A 16,154-nucleotide genomic window follows, 5' to 3' on the forward strand; every position below is an offset into this window, starting at 1 on the left:
CCTGTACTACGTGCATGAATAAATTTCAGGAATTGCAAAACGAAAACTGCTTTCATGACAAATGAGAAGGGACTTGCACTAGGCTTCAACAGTCATGCACCTTTTTTTTTAAGTAAGTGCATGATGAGAAGTAGGAGGTGAAGTAATGTGGACTTCTATTAGCATTTCTATAATAATGTGGTTTATGAGACTAGTTCCCTCACAGGTTTGTACGTTGTCTATGATTCTGATGTTCTCAGCTGAGGATCGCTAGTTGCTCTGCTTCAAACTACTCTCATATGACCTTGACTCCAGGTCTCAACTTCAGCTCAACTACTTATGTGACATTCACCCTCAGGGGAGTAGCATCTGACAGGACTTGTTCCCATGATGCATGGTCCTTCTCTCTCCCACACATTCTTTGTACATCCAGCAACACTCTACATCAATTGGGAGGGAAAGTACACATTTCTGCCTGGTGTGGGAGATGAGAAATGATTTGAGGAAAAAATACCCAAACTTTAAGAGCCTCGAGGTATAAGAGGTATGAAAAGAAAGTAATAAAAATTCAAACTGGATAAAAATAAGTATGTATATTTATAGGCAACTTTTTTCTTGTTACTAGAAGAATCACAGCCCAGTACAATACTGAAATGGTACTGAGGTTTCTGGAACAGTTTCTTTTCTTATGTTGCCTAGACCAGTATTCTCAAATGTTCCTCATTTATGGATGTAAATGAACATAGTTATACCGCTGTGGTGTGCATGTTGATAATGCTACATACTTCTCTTTGCACTAAATTTTTCATTTCTTTAGCTCATTCAGTGGTTATTTTACTAAAACATATTGTCCTTGAGATGTGGAGTGAGAAATTATTTCAATCAGGCTGTGATGTACTCTAAGTTTCTCTACAATGGACAAAATGGTGGTTTTTCAGGCTGTGCATTACCTTAGCAGACTCCATTTAACAAGCAGCTTTTGACTGTGTTCTGAGGCAAAAGGAAGACTGCATGTTCTGGATGGACCCAGAAACTGCACCGTCTGTTGGGCATCACCCATCTGGCATAGACCAATAAATTATTTACTCCTACAAGACAGAGATCCATTTAATAGTAGGATCCATAATCCTCTAAGATTATTGAGGATACTTAAAAGAGAGGGGCAGGTGAGCATATTAAAATCATATCAGGGAAATCAGGTCTCCAAACTTGCCAGATACATCAGATGAAGGGAGAGATGTAACTTCATCCCCTGGAACCCATAAGGTGATGGATACCTAACAATGTCATGTCATGGCCTCACAGCAACCTATCATCTCATAGATAACGTGTATATCTAGGACTGGAGATTCCCCCAGAAAGCCTCTCAACAGTGGATTCACCATTGTTGACACAGCCTATTCAACTACCTATCAGTCTGCTTGTTCACCTGCCTGTATGTAGGCCTGACCTGTTTCCTGTCCTTGACTCATTTCCTAAGGGGACCCCCAGAGGAGTCTTTTCACCTTGGATCCTGCAGCCTAGCTTGCTGTGGCATAATGCTGTTGTACACTGCCAGTAGCCAGGCAGGAAGTATAGGCAGGGTGAGCAGACTAAAAGAATGCTGGGAAGAGCAAGAGCAGAGTCAGGAGTCACTAGCCAGACACAGAGGAAGCAAGATGTGAAGGCAGAACTGAGAAAAGGTACCAAGCCACGTTGCTAAGCATAAATAAGAATTATGGATTAATTTAAGTGAAAGAGCTAGTCAGTAATAAGTTTGAACTAATGGCCATACAGTTTGTAAATAATATAAGCCTCTGTGTATTTACTTGGGTCCCAGCAGCCGTGGGACTGGTGGGTGAGAGAGTTTTGTCCTGACCATGGGCCAGGAGGGACACAGGAAAACTTTCAGCTACACTAACTCTCAAACCTGACATCAGCCTCTTGTTCCCAGCACTGTTCTGGTCAGTTATCTTCATAGACTTTTTCTCAACCCACCTCTGAAGCCTCTTTAACTTGGCCTCTTTAACTTGGCTGCAGTCACTTTAACATTTTCTTTTTTCTGGAGCTAAGGACCGAACCCAGGGCCTTGCACTTGCTAGGCAAGTGCTCTACCACTGAGCTAAATCCCCAACCCCAGTCACTTTAACATTTTAATTTGTACTATTTCTGTAACATACACTGTGTGTGGTATGAATGTTAACATTAGTTATAATATTGGAATAAAATAATCTATATTTGCCTTTGCCAAAATACCAAGGTCAGTGGATTTTCTAACAAATTGCTGTCATTATACCCAGTAAACCCTGTGAATTTATTGTTATTCAGCAAATTCTGACATGGTGGAAAGATACAGTACTTGCATATGTTTCTCACACAGTGTACTAACGACAGAAATAGTATTTCCTAAAGTCTCTTTAGTGCTCAGATAAAGATAGTGGTAAATAAATGCTTGCAGCAAATGAAAGGATAAGTGAAACAGAATTTGCTGCAAGTAAATGACTATCATTTTCCTGCACACCTGTGTAATGGATTAATTTCATATCTCAAATTCCTGTGCGATAATTGTGAGCTTGAAACATATTGCAGAGCATTGGAGAGATGATTCAGTGGTTAAAAAAAAAAGCACTTGCTGTTCTTCCAAAGGACTCTAGTTTGAGTCCCAGCACCCACATTAGGGGATTTGTGACCATATATAACTCTAGCTCCAGGGGATCCAACACCTATGGCCTCTGTGGATACCTACACTCACATGCACATACTCACATTCACAAGCACACACATGTTTAGCACTTAATTTAAGTGAATAAAATTAATCTAAAAGAACATATTGCCTTCATATATAAGTTTAGCCAGAGAAACCTTAGCACTAACTATATGTGAACTATTTATTATGTTGTCATCATGTCATAAACCTTTCTCCAACAGATTTCCAACTTAGTTATACCTCTCTATCTAGTTGTTACATCACAGAAGCAGCAATCACCTTATTTTCACTTCAATGTTTATGTTAGATTTCCTATTTGGGGACATGATTTAGGTCATAGTTTAATTCTATTCTTTGTTATCAAGTTACAGGAATATGAGATTGAATTTAAATTTATCTAGTGTACTGAATTTCTCTAGAAAGGAGAGAAAGCTGGGCTGTAACAGCAGCTAACCTTTTAAGGAGGTATGTCTACTTCCAGGGTGGCCTGTGTTCTGAAACAGGCGATGTGCATATTCCAGGACAGGGTGCAGTCAGGACTGTGGGCTTCTAGAAAGAGTCAGGAGTGTCCAGAGGAAGTAAAGATCCCTCCATCCTGCTTAGGCAAGATAAGATACTTCATGGAGGAACATTAGGGGAGCTGTGCCCATCAGCTAGTGTTGTCAATAGGATGGGACTTATGGGGAAATAAGAAAACAAGGAGAATATGTTGTAAATGAGGTAACTGTGGCTCCCCTATAGTTTCTATCATGGATTTAGTTCATAAAGTTTATAATATACACTATATAAATGCATAACCCAGACACTAAGAAGATAATGAACTAAGTAGTTACAGAAAAAAAAAACAATGTTCATATTTTCTTTAAATTGAATCATCTTTATACACACTTATGGGAAAAACTATGACAATTAAATATGTACATACATTGCATAGTAATCAGATATATACCATACATATTACTTCATATATTTATCATTCATTCATGATAAGAGTGTTCAAAAACTTTCCTTGAGTGTCTTTGCAACATTCAGCACAATAACCATAGTCCTTCCACTGTACCATGAAGCACCTACTTCATCTCACAGGTATTTCCACACACTGGCTAACCTCTTACCATATATACAGAAGAAGTGTCCATTCCAATAAGGGTAGAGCACTTCCGCACTCATGATGGAAGTGACCCAGTATAATGAGCCTGCTTCTAGTTTGCGAGCTGGTTCCACTAGGGAATAGCTGTCATTAGGGTGGACTACGAGTTGGTTCCTGTTGCTGACTGATCTGGCACTCAACAGTAGCTAGAGCCAAGTCAGTGCCGCGGTGCAGCAGTCCACATGGCCAAGCCCATGTGTAACTTCCATCCCTGCCACCATAGTCATTTGATTCATAAGCCTACTTTGCTATGCAATGATATCTGGGGAAAGACTTTGACTATCCACAGAACAGGTCGTTGTATCCGCTTGATTATTCAAGTCTCCCTCTACTACAGTTACTTTTAGAATGTTTATGTGAGACACAAATATCTTCAATCTTTTGTCCACTTAGGGAAGTCTATTTACGTACATATTCTACAAATATGTCACTGGTTTTCCAGTTACATTGCTTCCAAGTCTCTAATCATCACCAGAGATTGACTACAGCCACTAATCATTATGTAGTTGAATACTTGATCATTTTTTCCCACGTACTACCATATATATTTGCCAAATCTCTACTACTAGAAAGATTTTCCATCACCATTGTCCTATAAAGATGTATTGAGAAGATGGTTTAGTACCACAGTCATCCAGTTTCAAACAGCACCCACATGATAATTAAAATCATCTTTAAACTAGGCCCTAGTCTTTTCTTCCTCATCTAACTGATCATAGTGTACACTCTATGAGGCAATGCATAGCTAATTCCTTCATGCCGGGGTAGAGAAGCCAATACCATGGGAAGTAGGAGTGGAAAAGTCACTGCCAAAGAGGGTAATAACATTTCTTCTGGCAAAATAAACACATCAGAATTTGGGAATTCAACATGCATCTACATCCAGTTTCCAGAAACTCATTCTCTTCAAAGGATCGTTGTCATTTTAGTGAAGATACTCTTTAAGATTGAGATACTTGCATTGTAATTCAGCCAACCACATGATGAGGGTTTGTGTTTGGTTTTCAACAACATCAACCCTATAGCTATGGGAAAGAACATTCTCCTTTAGGGGATACTTAGATAATGAGATTGTTTGTGAGCATGTGAAGCTGGGAAACTGTATCTCTAAGCTCATTATTCTCCTTTATTACTTTGCTCAGAGGTGCTATCAACAATGTCAACATTGTGAAATTCCTCACTTTTCTGAAAATGAGCAAAAGTATCATGTGTAAAGTCATTAAATTCCTTGCTCCTCATAAGTAGTGACTAAAGAGTACTAAATACATTTTCTTTAGTCTTTTATTTAAACAGTTCATGACACAGATTGTCAATGCCCAATTTAATATCACAAGAAGAGTCTCTGGCAACATGAGATTTAATCAAATTAGAGAATCAACTCCAGAAATCACAAAGCCAAATTAGTAATCCATCCTTATAATTAAACTTCTCTAGGAAAACTCAGTCCCTAAATTTCCATTAGTTGGGCCGGGCGGTGGTGGCGCACGCCTTTAATCCCAGCACTCGGGAGGCAGAGCCAGGCGGATCTCTGTGAGTTCGAGGCCAGCCTGGACTACCAAGTGAGTTCCAGGAAAGGCGCAAAGCTACACAGAGAAACCCTGTCTCGAAAAACCAAAAAAAAAAAAAAAAAATTTCCATTAGTCAGTATTCTCTATAGGGAAAAATCCAATAGAATATCTGTAGATAGATATATAGACAAAAGATTTTATACATATATTACATATATAATTGTGGATTATATGTTCAATTTGGTAGACTGGGTTATACAGTTAGTAGCTGGATAGTCCAAAAATATCTGTCTATATACTGGAAATTCAGAAGAAAACAGGAGATGACAGACTAAGAAGCTGAGAACTAATAATGCAGTCCCATTCCAATCTGTGGATATTAGCATAACTTAGGGAAGGAAGGGATAATTTTAATCACAGTTTGAGAATATGGTATTTCACATAGGGAAGTCACATTATATTAGCAGTCATGGAGTAAAGAGAGCTGAATATTGATACTCAGCTCCTTTTGTTCAAGCTAGAATCTCAGTCCATGGGATGTTCTGCTTGTATTCAGGATAGCTCTTCCTGGCACGGGCTCATTGATGTGTCCACTGTAGCTGAAGTTTTCCTGGTCCTGCCTGGCCCATGGTCAGGACAAATCTCTCCCACTAGCGTCCCCCAAGTAAACATATAGAGACTTATATTACTTATAAACTGTATGGCCGTGACAGGCTTTTTGCTATCTGTTCTTATATCTTAAATTAACCCATTTCTATTAATCTATACCTTGCATCTCTCTGCCTCAGCCCTCCTGTTCCCAGAATTCTCCTCTCTCTGTGTCCTGCCTATACTTCCTGCCTGACTACTGGCCAATCAGCGTTTTATTTATCAATCAGTCATCCACAGCAGTCCAGTATGTAGTTCCATGGTGATTCTAGATCTTGTAAAATTGACAAAGAAGATTAACCACAACTTTACCTCTTGTCAATTTAACACCAAAACGCATCACTTTAAATCATAACATTCCACTCTGGTACCTAGTGTCTCATTTATATCTCATAATGCAAAGTATGTTTAATCAATTTCTAAAAGCCCCCATAGTCTTTAACAGCCTCAACCATTTAAGATTACAAAGTTCAGTCCTTTCTGAGACTAAAGGCAATCTTTTAACTTCAAGTTCCTAAAATAAAAAAATTTAAAACAAGATAAATACTTTCAATGTTCAGTATCAAAGAATAACCATTCTCATTCCAGGAAAAATAATGAAAACATAACAAAGAAATACCAGGTGAGGCAACCACAAAACAGCAGGCAAACATCAAATTCTGAAGCTCCATGTCCAACATCTGGTGATCTGATGGAACCATCTGGGTTCCAATGCCTTAGGCCTCCCTCTCCTTCAGTTTTATTGCCTATAGTATATGTATCTTCTCTTTGTGACTGGCTCTCCTCTGTGCCTGCATATTTCACTGACTAATTTCTCACCATCCTTGTATCTCCAATACCTTTGTATCTCCATTGCAATGTAGACTCCAACTCATCTTTGACACAGTGATGTTTTAAGATCTCCTTGTAGACAATCTGGATTTGCCACACATTGGCTGGCATCAGTGGTTTTCTAGAAACTTAGTGAAAGTCTCATGAACTCCTTGCCTTTGGATTTTTCATGGCTGCAAAACTAGTACCAAACAAATTGGTCCGCTACTCAAGCATTCAGTCTCATGCAAGTTATCAGAACACTGACAGAATACAGGTAGATTCTTGATAAAATACCACACAAATGACTTCTAGCCATGTTGATGATACAGTACTTGCTGCATCTGGAATGTCATGAGCCAGCCCTCTACTATCTGTATTTCTCTCATCCTTCTGGTGTTCCAAATTCCTGTCCAAATTACCTATTAAGTTCTGCTTATAGCATGCTGGGACTTCAATAGAGCAAAATTTCATACTTATACAAATACCTCTCATAAACCAGTTCCAAAGGCTTAAGAAGCACATAGTCAGGGTTACCAACAGCCCTACTTCTCATTAATATCTTTCTGTCTCCATTAATTTTCTCATTGCAGTGCAAAAATGCCTGGCAAAAGCAACTTAAGATTGTTAGGGTTTCTTTTGGCTCACAGTTAGAGGGTACACCCCATTGGGGAAGTCATGATGGCAGAAGCATGATGTGAATGGTCACTGGTTTCACTATAATATAATTATATTTTATGGTCTCCTCGTCTTTTTAAATTTCAATGGCATGATCAAAAGTATATAAAAGATTCCTATAGAGTCAATATAAATAGGAAAAATAGAAGTAAAAACTCTACTACTTTTCACCACGCAAAAAAAAGTCATCTCTCAGAGAAAAAGAGCCTCATGCAAGTGCAGTGGATGGAACTATTCAAGTCAGTCTCTTTGAGCATGATCTCTAGATGAGTGAACTATGTATAGGTAATATGTTATACTTGTCATAAAAATTAGCATTAACTAGAAACAATTTATTCTGATAAATTTATACCCTGACAAATTCAGTAGTGGTGCAGGTTGCAGGTTTAACATCATATTCTCTAGATGCTCTTATGCTCTTACTCTTGAATAAGGAAAGTTTTACTCATTTTTGCCTCCTTTAGAGAACTTCATTTCACACCTGTGCCAAAAAGTCATGCATACAGGAAAGCAGATGCCTTGGAAATATTTTGGGCTGTGTTTCAATAACTACACAGAGGTGGATGAAATCCAATTTGGAATAAGAAGAAATTACCAAGGAACAATTTTGGGGAAAAAAAGAAATGATGACCTATAAGCATATTTTGACATCCTCTGTGAGACACCAGGGTAGAATGATCAATGTCGGACTTTTTAGAAAGCACTTTTGTTTCACAGTTCTATTTGTAGGTATAAATTAGTCTTAGTCCAGGAGAAACAAGACAATGTAAAGTCATATTTATTTAAAAATAAAAGCAAGAAATCAACAATAACTTTCAAAAAAAGCACTGCAAATTCCATTTGGAGTTCAATACACCAACAGATAATCTGCATTTCATTGTAATATACCTTGCTGTGCTGACAACTTCATTACATTAGGTTGTGAGACTATCACAGAAAAGGAGTCTCACGTCTTTCATGAGAACAGGATTCTTTGCTACCTCAGAGAGTAACTTCTGAATTACTTAATAAACTACTGATGCTCAAACCCTTATGTCAGAATCTGCATCAATGATAACCAAGATAGGTCTCAGTTTCTAGGTATATAAAAAGTATTCCTAAAGCATACAGAAAAAGTGGAATTAGCATTGGACATGTGACATAGCTGAATTCTAAACCTGGTCTCACTGTGCACTCATGTACCGATTGTTTGGTAAAGTGTTGAAAATTGCATTATTTCTCTGTTTGTAACTTCACCACCAGACATTCACACTGATATTATTCTAACACCTACTATACTACAAATTATTTCAAAACAGAGCCTGCACACAACATGACCATTTTCCTTCTTTTCATGGGTTTTATTTTATTTATCATTCAATTATGGCTTACGTGCTTTTTTTTATTCAAAACAAATGATTTCCAAAATATCTATGTCTAACCTAAAGAAGCTATAAATGTTACCTTGAGTAGTAAAATTAACTTTGGTGATGTGGCTTGACAATGTGTATTGAGATTGGAAATACCCTAAATACTATATGAGTCCAGGATAACCAGGAAGATTGTTCTGAAGAGAAACTGGAAGCATAACATCTTAGTTAATGCTACCATTGCTGTGATGGAACATCATGACCAAAAGCAAATTGGGGAGGAAAGGGTTTATTTGGCTTACACTTTCACATCACAGTCCATCACTGAAGGAAGTTCGAGCTGGAACTCAAATGGGGCAGGAACCTAGAGGCTGGAGCTAATGTTGAGGCCATGAAGGAGTGCTGCTTACTGGCATGCTCCTCACAGCTTGTTCAGCTTTCTTTCTTATAGAACTCAGGACCATCAGCCCAAGAGTATCCCTATCCATAATGGGTGGGTCCTTCCTCATCAATTACTAATTAAGAAAATGCTCTATATGCTTGCGTACAGTCCAGTCTTACGGAGGCATTTTCTCACTTGGGGTTTCCTTCTCTCAGATGACGTTAGCTTGTGTCAAGTTGACATAAAACTAGCCAGCACATATAGGAAGATCTGCCCACAAAATAAGGGAGGTCAGAGTGACTCAATGTGAGAACCCAAATTATCCTCAAAGGTTTAGGACAGGGATGGGGAGACGAGGAAGATAACCATAAGCCAAAGAATGTGGGCAGACTCTAAAAGTTTTTAAAAGGAAAATAATAGGTTGTCACCTACAGAATTCAGAAAGAGACATAGCCCTAATTGTTTGAGGGCCTACAAAATACATAAATGTGGAAACATATATTTTGGTGTTTTATGACACAAAGTCTAAGGTAATTGATTGTAGTGAAGATTAGGTATTGATAAAAGCTCCACACATTACAAGAGGCAAATTCTGATGATTCTGTCTAGAAAAAGCTTGCTATGTCTCCCAAATACCCTTCCCATCACTTCATTATTTTCTGGTATTTGTGGCCATCTTCTATTTCTTCCTACACATGCCATGTTGTATTTTCTAAGTACTATAAACTCCTGGAGAGCAGGAGCCATGTCTGCCATTACTGTGTGTGCATATTTAGTCCCCAGAAGAGTCCAGCATAGACCAAAGTTGAATGAATATATTGCAGTGAATGAGTAAACTCACTTCACTAAAGTAAACATATAAATATTTATCAGCACTAGAACTGTCTAATAAAATTTATTAGAATTAAAATAAATTGGCTTCTCCTTTAAATTTGACAATGGCTTTGCTCAAGCCGTGAAGTTAGAGTAGCATATAAAAAATATAAATATTTCACAAAAATTGTGACCCTAAATGGCTACAATTTACTCAGAACAGGAAAACATGGATTTGAGTAAAAAGGAATAATACCTAAGTCTCCTGCCTTTGATTGTTATGTGTCTTAGTTAGGGTTTCTATTGCTTCAATGAAACACCAATAGCAAGTTGGGGAGGAAAGTGTTTTATTTGGCTTATACTTCAGCATTGCTGTTCATCACTGAAGGAGGTCAGGACAGGAACTCAAACAGCACAGGCTCCTAGAAGCAGGAGCTGATGCAGAGGCCATGGAGGACTGCTGCTTATTGGCTTGCTTACAGTTTTAGAAGTTCAGTCCATCACCATCATGATACGGAGCATGGCAGCATGCAGGCTGACATGGTGCTGGAGTAGTAGATAAGAGTCCTACATCTTACAGGCAACAGGAAGTCAACTGAGACACTGGGCAGTATCTTGAGCATAGAAAGCCTCAAAGACTGCCCCCAAAGTGACACACTTCCTCCAACAAGGCCACACCTATTCCAACGAAGCCACACCTTCTAATAGTGTGGCTCTCTGTGAAATTATGGGGGCCAATTACATTCAAACTACCCCATTATGTAAAACTGAGAAGTTGAACAAGAAATAACCTACTAAATGAGACAGGTATATTTTTCTACTAAAATTATCCATTCCAAGTTTCTGCCAGGCAATGGTGTCAAACTCCTTTAATCCCAGGACTCAAGAAGCAGAGGCAGACAGAACTCTGTGAGTTTGAGGCCAGCCTGGTCTACAGAGCAAGTTCCAGGACAACCAAGACTACATAAAGAAACCCTATCTCAAAAAACCAAAGAAGACCAAACAAACAACAAAAACAAAAGAAAAATAAGAGTTCCCCATACCGTCTTGCTCCCAATTCTACTATGAGGGGTCTCATTAACAAGAAAGTAATTTTATAAGTAGTATTTCAGTGTCTTCATGGGCTTATTTTAGTTTGCTGTGATTGTCATTTGCTAGTATTATAACTTTTCACTGTAATTTTTACTAGTCTGAATTTCTCATCAATTATTTCATCAATCATTCATCATTGTAGTTTTTTGTTTGTTTACTCTGGAAAGTTTTGTGAGTCCTATTTAAAATCCAAGTGCTTAAAAGTAGTAATATTTCTTTTTATTAAATAGTATGGTTTTGGGCTAGAGAGATGGCTCAGTTGGTAATGTTCTTGCCACACAGGCATGAGGATCTCAGTTTCAATCCCCACCATCCACATAAAACATCAGACACAGAAGCATGCACTTGTAATCCCAACAGTGTAGTGAAGGAGATGGAAGGCTCCCTGGGGATGGCTGGCTCATTAATTTGGCCAATCAATGAGCTCCAGGTTCAGTGAGAAAATCTACATCCAAAACAGTGGGGAAGAAGTGATTGTGAAAGACGCTGAATGTTGACCTCTAGTATCTGCACACAAGCACAAACATTTGCACCCACACAAGAATATGTATAAAATAAATGAATACTATCAAGGCTGATATACAAAAATTACTGTGTTTGTTTTAATAAGAAATTTTCAATAATCTAAATTTTTATAACTATCCAGGGTTGCTTATTTTTAAACTTGCTAATTATCAACCTGTTTTACTATGAGAAATCAATCATAAGCAAGATAGACAGGTCAGAAAGTGTCACAGGGTATATGATAAGAGCATGAAGCCCGAGTTTTCCTCCACTGAGGTTCCCTCTTCTCAGATAGACCCTAGCACGTGTCAAATAGCACAATGTCTTATTTTTTTCTTTTCTTTACTACTTGGCCAATTAGAAATTAAAGCAATATCATGTTGTCCTTTAATTTTCCAATAAATAGTAGATACCCAATAAGCACTGAAATGCTTAATGGATTAGAATGAGTACAATGGATTCTCATAACATAGTATTTTTCATTTGACCTGGAGCATTAGCTCAGTGGCTAGAGTTCTATTCATATGAGAATGAAATTTTTCTATTATCTTTTAAGACGTTGTTAAACTTAAGGCGAACAAGTCAGTGCTCAGGTATATTATTGAAACTCTATAATACATTAGTAGTCATCTCTTAGTCTATAAATCATTTTTGATAAGTTTTATACCATTTACACTGCTATACATTATCCAAAAACATACTAAAACACTGTCTACAGACTTACTGGAAACAAATAAAGACAAATATGAGAGATTATGGGAGACTAAATCAGAAGCATGCTTAATCATTGGCATTGGCATTGGTGTATGGAAGCATGGACTAATATAAAGACAGTATCCAAGGAGGCTGGAAGAGAAAGCAATGGTACAAGACTAGCACATCACAGAAACTGATGATGCTCCGTGACAGAGAAGGCTCCACAGCATGTGTTAGCAGGCTAGCCATGCACCTGGAGTTCCCCGGAGCTTCATTCACAAACAGGGCGAGCAAGAGCAAACATAGTTTGTTTTGAATAGTGCTGACCTTGAATTCAAAGACTTTTGCAATGAAGTGCTTTGTCATTATAATTATCATTTAGTCTAACTTACTTATGTTTGGCTGTATTTCTTTGGGCATTCATAGGGAAAGACATTCTGTTTAACCACTAAAAATTATCTATGGGATAGATGAATGGTAATGTAACTCATTGCTAAATGGTCTTATTAATAAAAAACCCAGAGCCAGATATTGGGGTGAAAACCGAGAGATCAGAGGAATAAGAGAAGCTACAGTCAACCTCACCTTACTGACTCCTCAGCTTCCAAAGAGACATACTGCAGCAGGAATCTTAAAAGTTCTTATTAATAAAAGCAAACCTGGAGCCAGGTATTGAGGTGAACACTGAAAGATCAGAGAGACAGAACAGGCCACAGCTGATTTCACCTGGCCAATTCCTCAGCTGATCCTGTTTCCTCAGACTGGAAGCCTCTGAGTCCTCATCCAGAATGAATCTCAGCTGAACTGCTGCTCGAAAGCCTAAAAGCCTAACTAGGTTAGTTCCTGGTTTTCACGCATTATATACCTTTCTGCTTTCTGCCATTACTTCCTGGGATTAAAGGCTTTTGTTACCATGCCTGGCTGTTTCCAGTGTGGCCCTGAACTCACAGAGATCCAGGTGGCTCTCTGCCTCTGGAATGCTAGGATTAAAGGCGTGTGTGCCACCATTTTCTGGCCTCTATATCTAGTGGCTGTTCTGTTCTCTGACCCCAGATATGTTTATTAGGGTGTACAATATTTTGGGGAACATAATATCACCACAACCTACTTCCTGTATACCCATGTCTATATGCCTTTCTGTCCCTACAATCTCACTTCCTCTCTCTGCCCAGCTACATCACTTCCTCTTCCTGCCCAGCTCTGTCACTTCCTATCTGTCTGTATGGACCTCCAGACCTTTATGGTTAACTAGTGTTGGAATTTAAGGCATGTGCCACCACACTTGGCTCTGTTCCCAGTGTGGCCTTGGACTCACAGAGATCCAGATGGATCTCTGTCTCCTGAATGCTAGGATTAAAGGCGTGTGTGCTACCACTGCCTGACCTCTATGTTTAATATAGGGGCTGGCTTTTTCCTCTGATCCTCAGATAAGCTTTATTAGGGTGCACAACATATTGGGAGAGACAATATATCACCACTTGGTAATACAAACCATCACTTAAAAAAAACTATTTGAGTTTATTTTCCCAACTGTAACATTAAGAGATTAAAGCCACTTCTGATTAAGAAAAAGATAGTAAGAGGCACAATTAATAATAGTTTATCCCCAATCACAGATGAGCAGCCTATTATGTTGCCTTCTCAAAGCCTGCCATCAACCTGAGAGAAACAAAGCAATGTGTTTTCAGGATTTATAGTAAATGAGAAGGATGTGATAACTCCAGAGCACTCCAAAACATTTCTAAGTAATATTAATTCTAGTTATCCACTTCATTTACAGTAGGATAATGAGAATTCATGCCTATGGTACTTAAAACAGGTTATCAAGGACTGTATTTGTTTCCTTTGTTGTTGATATAAATGAATCTTATGAAGTCTCCATATTAGCATTTAAAGTGTACTAATACAGTGTTAAATATTTACACAACTTAATCCTCACGGCAACTTGGTGAAGAAAGAAATACTGGTAGCTACATATTTCAAATTCTATGGTTAGCTTATTTTGTATGTGTATTCAGTGATATTTTTAATTGAAAATAGATTTTGTTCACATAATGTATTCTTACAGTTTCCCCTCCCAGATCATCCTGGCTTTTGATTTAGGTTTTTTAAGTGATATATAATATGTCCAAGTGGTACAGTGCATAGGGCATAATAATTCAATACATGTATACAATGTTTGATTATAGCACTTTCATATTCTCAAATATTTATTATTTCTTTGCAGTGGAAAATTTCATACCTTAAAAGGATATTTTGACATGTATCAGAAATTGTTGTAGCTATAGTTAACCCCGCTGTATTATAGAACACCAGAATTAATTCTTTGCGTCTAGTTGTATTTTGGTGCCCAGTAGCTGACCTCTTTCCATTCTGCTTTGCCATATCCATCATACTTTCTGGTCATCACTGTCCTGACTTGCTACTAGTGGGGCTGGTTAGATTAACTTCCATAAATGTATAAGACTATGCAAATAAGACAAGATTTGTCTTCCTGCGCACTGGTTTTACTTAGCATGCTCTCTTCCAGTTCCACCCATTTTGGCACAATGAAAGAAATCGATTCTGTCTTGTGGTTGAATAATTCCCTATTTAATACATATGCCACATTTTCCTGGTCCGCTTACTAACAGATGAACACCCTGATGGATTCCACACCTCACCCTAAGAACAGTACTACAAGAATACTGGCTTTTTGGTGTGATAGCATCATTGAATATATTCAGTAGAGACATTGTTAGAAAGAATTCACAGTTCTATCTAACTGTTCCCATATGGCTGAATGAATTTATATTCTCATCAACAATCGAAAAGAGTTTCTGGGTCTCCATATGCTCACTGGCATGTATTATTCTGCTGTCTTTTTGGTAAAAGCCATTTTTAACTCACGTAAGATGATATCTCATTGTAGTAATAGTTTCTATTTCATTGATTGCTAATAATATTTAGAATCTTTCCATATGCCCATTGGTCATTTGTTTATCTACTTTAGAAAAATGTTTACTAAGATCATTTATTCATTTTCACTCAGGTTATTTGTAGGTATATTACTAAATCCTTTGTGTACTTTGGATATTAATACCTTTTCAAATAAATAATTTGTTTTTTTTCTCCATTCTGTACATTGTCTCTTGGATGTTTCTCTTGCTGTGAAAAGCTTCTTAATCTAGTAAAATCTTATTCACTTATTTTATTGTCTACTGTTTTATAATATTTTCCAAAAGAAAAGAAAAAAATTATTGCCTATGCCAATGTCTTGAAGCAAAGATTACTACTCCATTTTCTCCTATAGTGTAATAGCTTTAAGTCTTGAACCATTATTTTACTACTTTGTATCGTGGGAGACAGTCATCTACTTTTATTCTAGGTTTCCTACTCTTCCATTCGTCTTCAAGTCATCATGCCAATTTCATGGCATGGCTCCTTATAGTTTTACAGCATGCTTGAAATTGGGAATTGTGATACCAGCTTTAGGTGGGTTTTTTTTGTTTTGGTTTGTTTTTTCTGTTTGTTTATTCATATTTTTTTCATTGTGAATTGGTGTGATATTTGATATTTTGTGGGGTTTGTAGTCCTAAATTAACTATAAGATTCCTTTTCTATTTCTGATAGAATTCCATTAGTGTTTTGATGAGGATTGCATTCACTCTATCAATTTATCATATCTTTGGGATATGGACATTTTAATCCTATTAATTTTTCTTATCTAGGAACACAGGAGTTCTTTCCATTTTGCCTGTCCTCTTCAATTTATTTTGTTAGTGTTTTATTATCCAGTTATTTATTTTTTTATTTATTTATTTATTTATTTATTTATTTATTTATTTATTTATTTCTGTCTTGGTTATTTTCCCATTGA

This window comes from Peromyscus californicus, unplaced genomic scaffold (assembly GCF_007827085.1).
Source record: "Peromyscus californicus insignis strain IS unplaced genomic scaffold, ASM782708v3 Scaffold_9__1_contigs__length_137607984, whole genome shotgun sequence".
Classification (NCBI taxonomy): domain Eukaryota; kingdom Metazoa; phylum Chordata; class Mammalia; order Rodentia; family Cricetidae; genus Peromyscus; species Peromyscus californicus.